Here is a 13,787-nt window from a genome sequence, read left to right as displayed (position 1 = left end):
GGGGAGCGGCCGGCGGTGCGTGCCCGCTCCCGCGGTCTCCCCACAGCCGCCCGTGAACCCGGGCAGAGCGCCGGGGGCGGCCGGCAGCCCGGCTCTGCCGGCGCCGCTTACAGCCTCGGGGCGCCCGCTCCCCTCTCTGCCCTCCGCCGGCCGCTCGCAGGGCCCGCGGTGGTGTGCGCAAGGTTGGGTGCTCGCAAATAACGAATTTTCCCTGGTTTTCCCCCCCACCGAAGATCACGCGAAGCAGACGCTGATGCATTCGCTTAGCCGATCTCGGTTGGGAAGGACTGGGGTATTGGGGGGGGGGAGGAGGCCGCTTTCGAACCGGTACGGTCCGTAGTTAACTACCGACTGCAGTTAAAATTTTAGCAGCAACAGCTTTGCGATGCTTTCCGGGAATATTGCTGGCTTTGAGCTGAGGTGCCAAGCAACCCATGGTACACCGCCGCTCCCTACTAGATGGCAGTGCTGAGAGCAGGATAGCTGGCGGCGGAGGTAATAAAGTGTTTGGAAGCTGGAGACTTGGGTGCAGCTGGATTTTGGTGGAGTTATGGGTGGAAGAGGGGCTTCACGTGTGCCCTGTGAGCTTATGTGCAATTACGGGGATTTTTCAAACTTTACATACCGTTATCTTGTTATTAAATTATATTTTAGTGAGACTGTGATTCTTAAATTATGTCTGGAAAGGAAAAAAAAAATTAGTTGGTTAAGCCTTTCTATTACAGCGTTATTTGCAAAGTTGTTGAGGTTTGGATCCACCTCTGCTGGCTGCCACCTCATTGGCAAAGATTTACAGCTGAGGATTAGATTCTGTGATTGTGTTGGAGCAACTGATTGAAAAGAGATGTGGCTGCGTTGCCCTCTTTTGAATGCCATATATACTTGAGGAAGCAATTTTTGTTTTGATCACAGTGTTTGGCAGTTTGAGATAATTTTTTTGTTGTATAAATTATACAGTTAAGGGGTCAAGTTCAAATCTTGGAGGGACCCAGAACTCACGTTGATTTCAGTAGAAGTTGTGCGGTACATGACTGAGTGCTGAATTTTACTGTGTGGAATATCTGAAGTAAAAACTTTTCTCCCTGCTTGCCCTACACTTGTTTTCCAGTTTATTCCTCTGGAGTACCATAAAGTATTGCTTTTGCCAATGTTTTCATTCATGTATTTGAATTAGGGTTGTATATCTGAAGCCAAGGGTTGTTCAGGGGCTCAATATGTGCCCATTGAGAGAAAACTTAGCTTGTGGACTTGAATGTGAATAAAATGGACACCAGAACTCTTATTTTACATTTGCATATAGTAAGTCCCAAAGTTTTCTGTAGGTATGTGCAGGGACGTAAGCACATTGTGTTCGCTTGTATAATTCATTTTATTATAATTGAATAGGCATTATCCTTTATAGTATTAATGTTATCATTGTGGTTTAAGGAGTAAGCATTAAAATGTTTGTCACTCCACTGCAGAGAGAGTTGCCAACTGAATGTCATGCATGTAAAACGAGAACAAGAGCCTTTAAATAGCAAGACTATCAATTTAGTAACAATTTAGTGTGATAAATGGTAGAATACACAACAGTAATGCAAATCTGAGTGATTATAGCATGCATCTTGTGATATTAATATTGATAAGGTACAATGCAGAAAAGCAAATGAACACATTCAGCTTTTAAGTACCTTAAGCTGGTTTGAAATGGAAGAGCTGTTTTCTGTTATGTAGTTTATGCTTTAAAAAAAAAGGTGGGGGGAGGGAAGAAAAGTTATTTACGAGCATTTATATTCTTCTCTGGATCTAAAAATTCCTTTATGTAGCAGGATGCTTTCCGGTATTTGCTTTCTCAGTATGTGGAAAGGCAGATGCTGCTGCAGCAGGTGCAATTACACTGATTTGCAGCACGGGAGGAAAAAAAAAATCACAAAATTATGTTCTGACTTTCTACCTCTGCTTAAAACGGATCAGCCATTTACCTCTGTTTTGGACTTCTTGATGGAAGAGATGAGATAGGGAAGTCAAGTTTGTTCAACAAAAGGAGTGAAGGTAATGTACAAATTAGGAAATTTCTGTTTCCAGAATAAAATTAATAAATTTGCCTAACAGAATACGTAAAAGAATTCCAGTGCTTGGTTCTATCTCCACAAACACAGGGAGTTTTCCTGTGTTTTATTGGTTGTTAGTTGCTTAACCAGGTCACTCTGTCCTGTGAGATGTTGAGTCAAAAGGCAGAAAAGACAGCGGAGACTAAAGCACTGTAGGCTTTGCAGAAGAGGCTTTCTGAATTGTAGCTTTTTACAAGATGCATTATAGAGTTCCATCACTAAAATCACTGAGAATTTGCTGTCGCAGTTCTCTTTTGGTTTGCTTCTTATCCTGTGTAAGCCACAACAAAGTGTGACTGATGTGACCCAAGATTCAACCTATGATAGGGCATGGGTTCTTGGTTTAAGCTGATGCTTTAAAGAGTTTATTTTTAGTTTTCAGATGTAAAGTGTTTCTACTTTAGAGGGTATTTGAGACTTCCAGGAAATAAAACACGCAAGTGAAAGTTACTAGCTGAAGAGGTGATTTGTACTGAAGCATCTTTGGCAGAATAAGGCCAGAAGAGATGCAGAGTATGTGTATGCATGTATGCTACTCCATGGGGAGTGAGCCGTGATATTCAGGAAAGGCAAGGGTCTTTAATGGCTCCGGAAGGTGACAGCATTTTTTTCTCTCACTGTGGAGCTCAGGCATAGTAATTCTTTTTTGGCTTTTTTCAGACTCTTCCCTTAATGGTGCGGAACCAACTTGACCTGTGATTTTGAGCAACATTTGAAAGAGCTAGTATGGTTATAATTTGCATATTAGAAATCAGATTTAACCTTCTGCGTTGTAAGACTCCTGATTTGTGACCAGCTAGAATTACAGTAAGTGGTTCTGTATGTTCTTGGTTTGTGCCTTTTTTCCTCTTAGCCCTTCCTTACTTAGTGATCCACATGTAACCTGCCTCCTAACCTGTTTGGGGCAGGAGCAGCCTTTCGTAACTTGTTTCAGTGGGACTCTAACCCCTTTTTGCAGGTCTAAGAGGCTGGTGTAGTAGAAGGCTACAGTTTGACCCTAGTTTAAGGTCAAGGATAGCTGCCCAAAATATTTAGTATTTTAAAGAGGTGGATCTCTAGCATTAAATAAAATTGTTTCATGATTTCTTTGTGATAACTAGTTTCATGCTGCTTCATTCGGCTAGATAATGCAACTTTCTGCATTTTTATAACAATGCTGACTTGTGGACACAACTGCACGTGTTAAAGGGAACTCTTGTTTTTGACACAAACTCACCCTTCGGGTATAAGCAACTCACAAGTTACAGGAAGATTGTCATCTCCCTTATATGTCATCAGATGAACACCTTCAGACTAGCCTTGTCAATGACTGCAGTATAATAAAGCCATTTAGACCATCCTTTTTAAAAGAATTGAATAAGCAACGCTGGGTCCAAATAGCAGTGAGTGTAGAAAGAGTGACAACTGCATGTAGTAGCTTTTACGTGCATAATTTGTTTAGGGTGATACCTAACTTTATAATCCTGTGTGTGTAAATTTGATACTTCTGGGTGTGCCAGGGTTTCAGATGGCATTGGAATGTTTCAATGAAAAGTCACTAATAGCTGCATTGTGCAGAGCCTGCTCGCTAGTTTCGCCCACTGCCGTGCACAGACCTAGCATGTCACTATCCAAACTGATGTCTGTATGCCTACACCACTTCATCAAACTGTATTAGCTATGATTCTGCTAGTCTTAATTACACTGCTTTTTTAAATCATTCAAATGTTGTAATTCATATATCACTAGAATTGTTCTACTGCTCGTTTGTCCACAGATCACGTTTCATTAAAGGTGCTGATGAGTACCCAGGACTCTGAAGACAGCAGTTTTGTGCAAGATAAGAATGTTTCTTAAAGAAGCTGATGGCGGATAGAACTCCAGAGTTCTTGGCAGACACTGACAGCATAAGATGGCACCATAGTCTAGTCTGAAATTGTAAGTCTTAAGGAGAACTAGATGTCCTTGACTTAACAAGAAGTTATTGCACTGAAGAAACACAATAATGGGCTAAAGTCTGCTTTCAGACCTGTGTAGATGCGTATGTTTCTGTTCAGTTACACTATAACTGTGGAGCAACTAGGTTTTCTCTAAATAAATGTGAATTCACTCCCTCTACATTACAGAGTCACACAAGGTTGGAAGGGGCCTCTGGAGATCATCGAGTCCAAATCCCCTGCCAAAGCAGGTCCACCCAGAGCAGGTTGCACAGGATCTTTTCCAGGCGGGTTTTGAATGTCTCCAGAGAAGGAGACTCCACCACCTCCCTGGGCAGCCTATTCTAGGGCTCTGCCACCCTCAAAGTGAAGAAGTTCCTCCTCATGTTTAGGTGGAACTTCTTATATTCAAGTTTGTGCTCACTTCCTCTTGTCCTGTCCCTGGGCACCACTGAGAAAAGACTGGCCCCATCGTCTTGACACCCACCCTTCAAGTATTTATAAGCGTTGATCAGATCTCTCCTCAGCCTTCTCTTCTCTAGACTAAAATTGTGATTGAACTTAAATTTAAAATCTTTTAGAGAAGAATCTTTTTATTGAGGACATAAAATTTGGAATCTTTATTTCATCTGTACTTCCTTTCAGGTAATTTTTTTTTCATAACCTACCTATATTGTTTCTGACTTTTAGACACAGATACTTGAAACTTTCACATCCTTAAAGACTCAATCAAAGCTTACAGGACCATTTGAATTTAATATTAAGTTTGTGCATACCTTCTTTCATTGTTGAAACTACAGCAAACTACTTCTGTTATTGATTAATGTATAGTCTAATTCTCTGCTGTTCTGCAGGGGCGGCTTAGGTGAATTTAGATGATTAATTAATTTGGATGAATGTATACCTCACTTTCAAAATGAGGCTGTATCTCATTTTTCCCTAATTCCGCACCCCAGAAAATAGCAATCCTAGTGGTTTTTACCCTGAGAGACAAATATTTCCTTTTTCCCTGTGGGTAGTTGCTACTTCCCTTCAGTGGGAGAAGATACTCTGTTTTTAACACCAGCGGTATCATGAGCCTCTAATAGTATCTTAGAGTTTATTAGGAAATACGAGTGCTGGCATTTTGTGAAGGTGCAGAGAGCTTTTTCAGATATCATTGAATAATGAAGACTACTGAAAAATGCTCAGAATTTTGCATGGTGAAGGTATTTGTTCTGAACTGCGTCTCTCAGGTGCTATAAATAATAACTATTTTCATAATAGATGACTTGCAGTCTGTAAAAGCAGGTCATTCCAATTACTACCATCTTTCTCTTCCCGCTGCTTCAACGGCAGGAGATTTTTAGCAACCAATGGCATTGCAGTCTTTTTTAGGTGGAGGTGAATACTTTATGGATGTGAGATAAAGGGAGGGCTCCATTGGAGTTTAATAAGCTTTGGATCCTTTTGGAAGGCAGTATTCAAAAAGCTGAGGTGGGATGAACCCACAGTACTAGCCTTTTTTTTGGGTGGGGAGGGGGGAAAGAGGCGGAAGGAGGGGATGGGGGGTGCAGACATATTTATCTAATTTCAGTCTTAAAGAAGGGTTAGTTTCTGTAGCCCCATTCCTGCTTCCCAACAGCTTGCCAGGACCACAGTTTTACTTCACACACGCATCAACTTCATGGGTAGAATGAGATTGTAAGTGAATGGTGAGGGGATAGAGAGAGGAGGAAATGAGAAGTTGCTTCTTAGTTGAGTAAAGTGTGGGAGAGCAGAACGGTCTGTTGAACCTGCTTAATGATCCCAGCTGGTCTTTGAAAATTGGGTTGTCAGAAGCAGTCCATGGGTTGTAGGTTGATAGTTCTCATGTGCAGCTGTGGTGGCAACACACAAAAGCACTGGAAGCTTTTCCACACAGCCACTCTGGAGACCTATTCTCACAATTTCTGCTGTTGTGTAGCTACCTACTCAAAAGGCAGGCAGCTGGATCTCCCTGGGTGTGTTCCCTGTGTTTCTCAACCAGCAATGGAATTTTGCATCTCATACTGGTGTCTTGGACTTGACCAAGTTTGAGCTATTTAAAATACAAGCATATTTTCCCATAAAATAATAAGGAAGGCAGAGTATTGCAAGACTGCTAATGGCAGTGAGAGTCCTTAAGGGCTTAAGGTTTCATTTTTCTCCACTCTTGCAAGATTTAGGTCATACTGTTTAGGTCAGGACACTTAAAAGCAAGCAAGGCATCTTGATTCAGCCTCTCTGTGAGGGTACTTGCTTTAGCAGAGATATCGTTTGAAGCATTCCCTTGGGTATATGATACCACTTCTGAATTTACTGTCAGTTCACTGAACAAACTTGCCCGTTTGTTTGGTTTTTTTTAATACGGGTAAATACGCTTAATATTTTTCCTAGCATAATCCAGAAATTCTGGGAAAGGGAATCCATTTTATTCATCCAGAAGTACATAATTTTCTTATGGTTCTGCAGAGCCTGTTTTACTTCTAGCAACAGAGACTTGCTGCTTCCTTCCTTTACCTTATTTGAGTATGGCTAGATTTGTTTATTTTCTTTTCCAGAACATCTTCCTTTTGATACTCCAACAGCATCTGTTCCCTCATTTTCACTCTCAGTAACAGTGCATATTACCAGCCTGGGGCTTGTCTGTATCTGTTTCCTTTAGGGGCAGAGCCTCCCTTGCCAGTACAGATCACTGCCACCATTCCATTACACTGACTGAAGCATTTGCTCCTTAAGTTTGAGAATAGCAAGCCAGAGAGGTGGAATAATTTAACTAATTGGCTGGTTTCAGTCCTCTTCTAAACATGGAAATCAGAGCCTGCAAACATTCATAAGATGAAACGTTGGCACAGACGTGATCATTTCTGTGAAACTGCAGATGTGACTACTCTGTTATGAAACTGCTGGGAGCTTTGTTGAATTATTGTAACAAATCCTATGACTAAAAGGCATGTTATGGCTATTTTATTCTGCTGGTGATTGCTTCTGCACTTCAGAGCCTGTTTAGAATGGCCACATAATTAAAATAGTTAACATTTTCTTTTGAATTAGAGGGGGACTTCTCACATGCTTACATGATGTGTAGCTTGCACTGAAATACATAAGGAGTTGAGTACCCAAAATGCTGTGTGTGTTTTAGCCTGTTACTTATTGTCTTAAACTGTGTTTTCAGACCCTTAAGTGCTCTGCTCTTTGTGGCAAATTACTGCAAGCCTGTGTAATGTCCTCCATGCTATGTACATTTTATAACATCTCTAGTTTCTAAAGTATGTATTTTTTTTTCCCTGAAGTAAGCACTGCCATTTGTTCTTAACTACTATCTCTTCTGAGCTTTCAGCATCATGTATAATAGTGTACATCCTGAATTTTTTTTTTAGGAAAAAAATTGACCCTTTGAATTTCATAGGCACTCTCTTAAACTCCTGATTGGAAACACTCTAGATCTTGCTCCTGAATATAGTTTTGGCTGGTTTATGCAGTTCTGTGTGTTGCCAGTGGGTAGGAAATCACAAATGGAGACTCAGTGCTCTAAAGCTTTGTAGTGATACTAGATAATGAGAGAACCAGCAATTAAGCAACAATATGTTTTATCTTCAGTGTATTCTGTACAGCTCAGAACATCAGTTTTCAATCTGTTATCTTGAGTGGAGTGCATTAGATTACATTATATTAGCTTACGTTTTGAGAACTGTTGCTTTGTGTTGATCCTGGCCATGATGTTAATGCTACATAAAGATTTTTTTAACACAAAAAATGGTGCGAGTGGTCTAGATACTGATTCAGGCATAGTGCTGGTTCTTCTGTTTGGACAGAGGAGACCATTACCTTGGTACCCCAGATTTTGAAAAAGATTCTTTTCTGCTTGACAAGCTTGTTTAAAAGTCAGGTCCTGCTAACGCTGTCTCTGGCTTTACTATGTTCTGTCACAGCCTACTGGCATTTATCTGGTGGCCTGGGATTTGTAAAGCTGTGGCTGTGAGATTGCTGATTACACTGGAAATAGAAGGCAGTCCAAAGCTAGCTGGAATAGTGTTTGCTGTCATTTGGGAATTTGCTTTATTAAGGCATCCCACTTACTCCCTTCGTTGTTGATACTGAACAGAAGTAGAAATTGAGAGCAGATCTCTAAGCTGATTTACTGTCCTTGAAACCGGATGTTTATTCTAGTTTGGAATATAGTTTCCTAGCTGCATCTACAAGCTTTTTCTTCCTTCATTTTTTCAGCTGATACCAATCTGCTGCTCTGTGTATAGCTCTCATCCTTTCCATCTGCGTCTGTCACTTCTCCAACCCCAGTGTCATCTCCTCTAGCCATGCATGTATTTCTCTCTCTTCTCTCACAAAGATCTGAGTAACCTGCCACAAAGGCTTCAAACGCAGGAAGTGCAAACTGCGCCCTTTGTCCACTACATCCTCTCAGATTAGCAGCTTCTGTTTGATATAGTCCAGGTATGAAAGAAGCAGCTTTTCCCCGGAAGCCTACATTCATAAAGTCTGAAGACACAGCATGCAGCAGGTTGCCTGTAAATCCAGTGAACAGCTTAGCTGGGAAAAGTCTCTGTTTAGTGTAACATTAGTGGCAACTGAGTGCTTTAGCAGAAACAAGCAGACAAGGCAAAAAAATATGAGCAATGATGAGAAGGACATTCCAAACCTCTGGAGAGCTAATTACCTGTGTCAGCTAAAGCAAATCAAAGGGGTTCAATATGTGATGACATATAGATGAGCACTATATGTAGATGAACACCCCAGAGAACTATAGATGAAGTATAAGTAGCTAGAACTATGGAGATTATATAGAAATTACTTCATGAAACTGCTTTGAATATTTTTGTACTTTTTTTTTCCTAATATTTACCAGTGCTTCTTGAATACAGTAGCTGATCTAATCCATCTAACATGAATTTTTTTGGAAAAACTGTTATATTTTTATGACTTCTGAATTGAGGAGATATTGAGAGGTAGGCTTGGATATGCTACTGCAGTTCCCTGATTTTTTTAGTCCTTTTGTTACAATCCATTGTGTGTTTGTCCTTCAGCAAGGTGTACAGTGCATTTGGAAGTGTTAAGGATTTCCGGTCAGTTTTGAGAGTTTATGACAATTTTTCACGTGTTGAAAAATTCAATATGTGAAGGGTCTTCTAGACCCTTAAATACCAGTATCAGCAGTGGTAACTTGTAGGTCTTACTTAGATTCAGACAAAAAGCTTTCTGAGGAGTGTTTGTGGTTAACTTTGCTTTCATGACATCCAGCATCCTTGAGATCAAGTTTATTACAGGTTATTAGTCTGGAATGTTACTAGCTGATAATGGACTGGCAGTTGAGTTTTCCCTGTTAGTAATAGGAGGGGACACACACACACGATGCCTTGTTTGTAAGGAAATAGGCTGAAATGAGCTCATGGCCACCACTACAGGATTCATAAATGAAACATTTGCTTCTAGTTTTTGTTCCTCTTTTTCAAATGATTGCTATGGGCATCATGCTCTCTGATTCTGGGAACACAGCGGTTACTTGAAAGTATCATCTTCAAACCGGTAGTGGTCCTAGAAAATGCCACATTAATCCATCCAGCTGTTTCTAGGCCATTTCCTGAGATACTGAAGTTAAGCATTGCATCTACCTGCTTCTGATTGCCAACTTTCTTCTTTTGGTGCTGCATGATTTTAGGGCCTGATGCTTTGTAATTCACCAGAGCTAGAGGTGAGCAGAAATCTGAGGTCCTGCTAACATGTCAGGCTAGATAAAGCCTTGCTTGCTAGTCTTAGTGGTTTGCATGGTACTGGTACTTTGTCCTAGAGAAGCATTTTTTTTCCTGTTGTTCGAGAACTGGTCTCAGACCTTAGATCAGTGTAAATTTTAAAGCTGCTCTGCTGTGCTAATCTCTTATTGTGTCATTTTGGAGCTGTTAATTGATGATAATTCTGAATGCTTAACCCATTTTGTTTGAGGATTTCTGAATCTTTTTTTGACAGACTATTTCTCAGCGACACTGGTTGGTCTGGGGAGTGTTTTTGGGGAAGCAAAGGGGTTGGAAGGCAAAAGAAGCTGTTTTATCTTTTGTGTGTGGTGATGCCATGAAAAGCAAGGACTGGGAAGGGTGAGAGAGTGATTATTCCTATTCCCCTCTGCACTCACCAGGCATTCACATTTGAAGAATATGTTGCAGGAGCAGAGCCCCATCTGTGATGTTCTCCTTTGCATGAGATGGTTCCTTAAAGAAGGGGCCTTACGTAAATGACTTTGCTGACCTGTGTTTCTGTGTATATACCATATCATGTCTGTGGGTGTTTTGTTAACTGCTGCACAGAATGGAAAAGCGAGAAATCAAGTTAGTGCTAGAGCTGGAGAAACTAAGCACTGCCTTTACTTTTATGCAGGTCGTTATTTCCCAGCAAGGTTTAGCATCTTCACAAAACTTGGACCAAGGTAACTTAAGAAATCACCCCAAAATGAAGCTTAATTCCTCTTCATGTTGAATTTGATGACAGAAATCCCCCAGATGGTGTAAGGAACAAGATCAGACTACATGGTGATGGCTTGCAGGTTGTGAAATTTCAAGACCTGTCCTCACAAGCATAGGTATTTTTTCTGTCTCAAAGGATCCTGGTGCTCTGCTGGGTGGTAAAAGCTGCTATTCTGTTTTGACTTAAAGTGGTGTCTAGGGAGAAGACAGCAGTATTGGCAGCAGCTTCCTTTGAGCGTTATGTCTGTATACTCCCTAGAGAACTCATTAATTTTTAAGGCTGTGGCAGCAAGGTTAAATGCATACAGTAGTGATACACTGATGGTTTTAGGTGCTGGATTCATCATTTTGGGATAAGTTCTGCTCCCTTCAGTGAGGCATGGCACCCCAAGATCAATGGAGCTATTTAACCTGAGAAGGCAGCCATTTAACAAACAGCAAGATGCCATTTGGTACAATAGTAGAAGTAAGAGAACTGTTCTCTTTATAGATCATTGTCTGTTCTCTGATCAAATCCTTCTTAAGATCAACTTACCATGCTAATAAACTTAAACATGTTTGTAGAAAGGGAGGAATTATGCAAGAAGGTCAGGCTCGCTGTGGTTTATGCTGGGGAGACAACAGTGTGTGAAAGGCAAGGTTTTGAGTTACACTATGATTTCTAATCAGTAATTGCTAGTCAGGATGAGTGTCTTGATTGTTGACTTACAGGGGCTTAATGTGAATAGATAAGCTCTTCAAACCTGGGTACATTAAGGGTGGTCATGTTTCACATAGTTGTATATATGGTCGTTTTGTAGCTTGTAGTTTCCAAGTACTTAATACATTTAAGTACAATTAAGGCAATGTGGGAAGTCTTATATCGACAGGGTGGAAAGCTCCTGAGTCCTGACCTAAGACCTGAGTTATTATACTCAGCTTCCTCTTTAAGAAAAGTCGTAGCAGAATGCCACTTTCTTTTGAGCTACAGAACTGGACTCTGGAAGAAACATACTGTTTTTTCCATGGATAAGTGCTTCGAATGGGTAGTAGTCAATGCTGAAGCCAGCAGGGTCCAAGCAGGGGAGGCTGTGGCATGGCCCTGGGGCCCTGGTAAGGTTTTGCTGCCACCTGGAAACACAGCCACAATGTATAGGGCAGGATAAAAGGGGGATTCTCCTATGCCCCACTGCCAGTCAGCTGAGGTTCACAAGTGACCTGACTGCACCCAAGGCCTGAGGCAGTCTGAAGGCTGTTCTTGGGCACATGTGCACCTCTGGGAAGGTAACAGGAATATTGAAGGATGCAGAGTGGGATATCACAGGACATCTAGGGGCACCAGTGCTTGGACCTCAGGACAATGAAGGATGGGCCTCCATTTGGTACTGACACCACTTACTGGCTTTACTTTCACCTTACTGTCCTTACTTTTAACCTTACTGGCCTTACTTTAGTACTGAGACCACTTACTGCAGATTTGGATGGTCATGAAGTTCCTCTGCTCTCTTAACACTGTCTAATGCTGCTTCCCCTCCTCACTACTGCAATCCATTTCCAAGAATTAGACGTCAGAGGTACGTGCTCTGCTCCAGCTGATGGGGTTGGAAGCTGTAGGAGTTCCAAATTTGATACTATATATTTTCTAATCAAAGAAACAATGCCACAATACCGTGAAATTTACCATGTTTAAACCTCAAGGGGAGAGTAATGCTCCATCTAATGCGAAGTACATTCTGTGCATAAAGCTCTTAAATATACTGTATGTTTCATCATGTTTGGAAGTTTATAGTGTTATCTTCCTGACCCTGGACTATAGACAATCAGCTATGTGATAGAAGAAGGATCAAGCTCTCTAAACCAAGAATAACAGAGCAAGTACAGATGGACTGTGTTCCAGACCCCAGAAACAGCCACGTGCTTTAATACCCATTGATATATAAATGAGTACTTAGACACTGGTCATCATTCGTTCTTTGGGGGTATACTAACCACCCCTATGTACCACTGAGATTAGAGTCAAAAACATTTACTACCTCCAGGATTTGGCCTTAAATGCCTGATGAAATGTTCACCACTTTTGGAACATTAAATGGCTCCAAGCTGCCTTTTTTTTATTGTGTGTGTGTGTTGTGTTTTCAGATTAAAACATAAAATCCAATCTACCCTGATACTGACACTTTCTCCCTACCTTCCTCCCAGAATCTGTCTTCCTGCACTGGAACCCTGTATATCATGTTTCAGTGAGTTTCACCATTGTTTTGCTACCATATAATTAGGGATTTATAATGTAAATGCTGACACAACCTTAACTAGCCTTTTGCAAATGTGACACTGTTAATTAAGGACTCTCTAGGGTGCAGTATGCTATTTGGTGGATTAGCTTCCTTGAAATTTAATGGCAGTTTGCAAATTGGCATCCAATTTTAGTTCTAGTCTATCTCTTGCTACTATACAAAGCAATTTTGATTCTGATAATGTGAGCGATTGTTTTGCTTTGTTTTACTTTCATCTCGGTTTAAAAACTCTGTTTCACCCTTCTGCTGTACTTTAGACAGGAGGATGAGTCAGCTGGAGAGATCGTGGAAAAATGGTATAAAGACAGATTGCTTTGTGTCCAGTTAGTCTTCTAGAAATGAAGAAGGATATTCATACCCAGTGCTCAGTAACCAGCTGAATTCCTATCTCACTTGTTGGTGAAGCTCAGCTAAGTTCAGAAAAGGCACCTGAGATTTATGTGTAATTGTAGCTTTATTTCTGCCCGGTAATTTTATGGAGGTTGAGATAAGCATTATAGGGTGTTGTGGGATTTACTTAGTTCTTGGTACGTTTGGAGGCTAGATTATCTTGCTTAGTCTCAGAAAAATGTTGAATTGTTTTTGTTTGTGGGATGCTACAATACTCTGTGTTACTTGCAGGTTGTCCACATAACATCACTGTGCAATAACTTTCTAAACAACTTAGTGTACAGACATACTCATTCTGGAATAGCTATTCTTAAAATGCTCATCCTACTGCACTGTGACATAAGTTGTATTTGTAGGCAAGTTCTTAAATATTTAATAGTTTTGGGGAAGTCTAATTATAAGAACCAAACTGGCCTATGTAGAAGAAATTATTTTGTGTAGAATTGCTTAGCTAAAATATCATCTTTATAAAAGATCAGTATTTATTTAGCTATTATATACTACCTTTCAAAGCATATCACTCTGAAAATGACCATTTTGTTTTTGTTTTTCTTTCTGTCTTTCCTGTAAAAACCTCCTAGTTTATATATATATATTTTTTTTTTTTTGAGAGAGAGAGTAAATGAAGTAGTGGGCCCTTTAAAA

At 40.6% G+C, this 13,787-nt stretch overlaps 1 protein-coding gene across 1 annotated transcript in view; it reads left to right on the top strand.

Moving 5' to 3' along the window:
- Positions 1-1,378: 1,378 nt before the first annotated feature.
- Positions 1,379-13,787, top strand: part of PTPN5 (protein tyrosine phosphatase, non-receptor type 5 (striatum-enriched)) — an 82,636-nt gene continuing 70,227 nt past the window's right edge. The window contains exons 1-3 of the mRNA XM_014960076.1: positions 1,379-2,034; positions 2,754-2,900; positions 3,850-4,010. The gene's annotated coding sequence lies outside the window, so the exon portion shown is untranslated. The remainder of the gene's footprint in view (positions 2,035-2,753; positions 2,901-3,849; positions 4,011-13,787) is intronic.

This window comes from Calidris pugnax, unplaced genomic scaffold (genome assembly GCF_001431845.1).
Source record: "Calidris pugnax isolate Ruff unplaced genomic scaffold, ASM143184v1 scaffold435, whole genome shotgun sequence".
Lineage (NCBI taxonomy): Eukaryota > Metazoa > Chordata > Aves > Charadriiformes > Scolopacidae > Calidris > Calidris pugnax.
The sequence above is the reverse complement of the archived record's forward strand: the minus strand, read 5'-3'. Positions and strand labels throughout refer to the sequence as shown.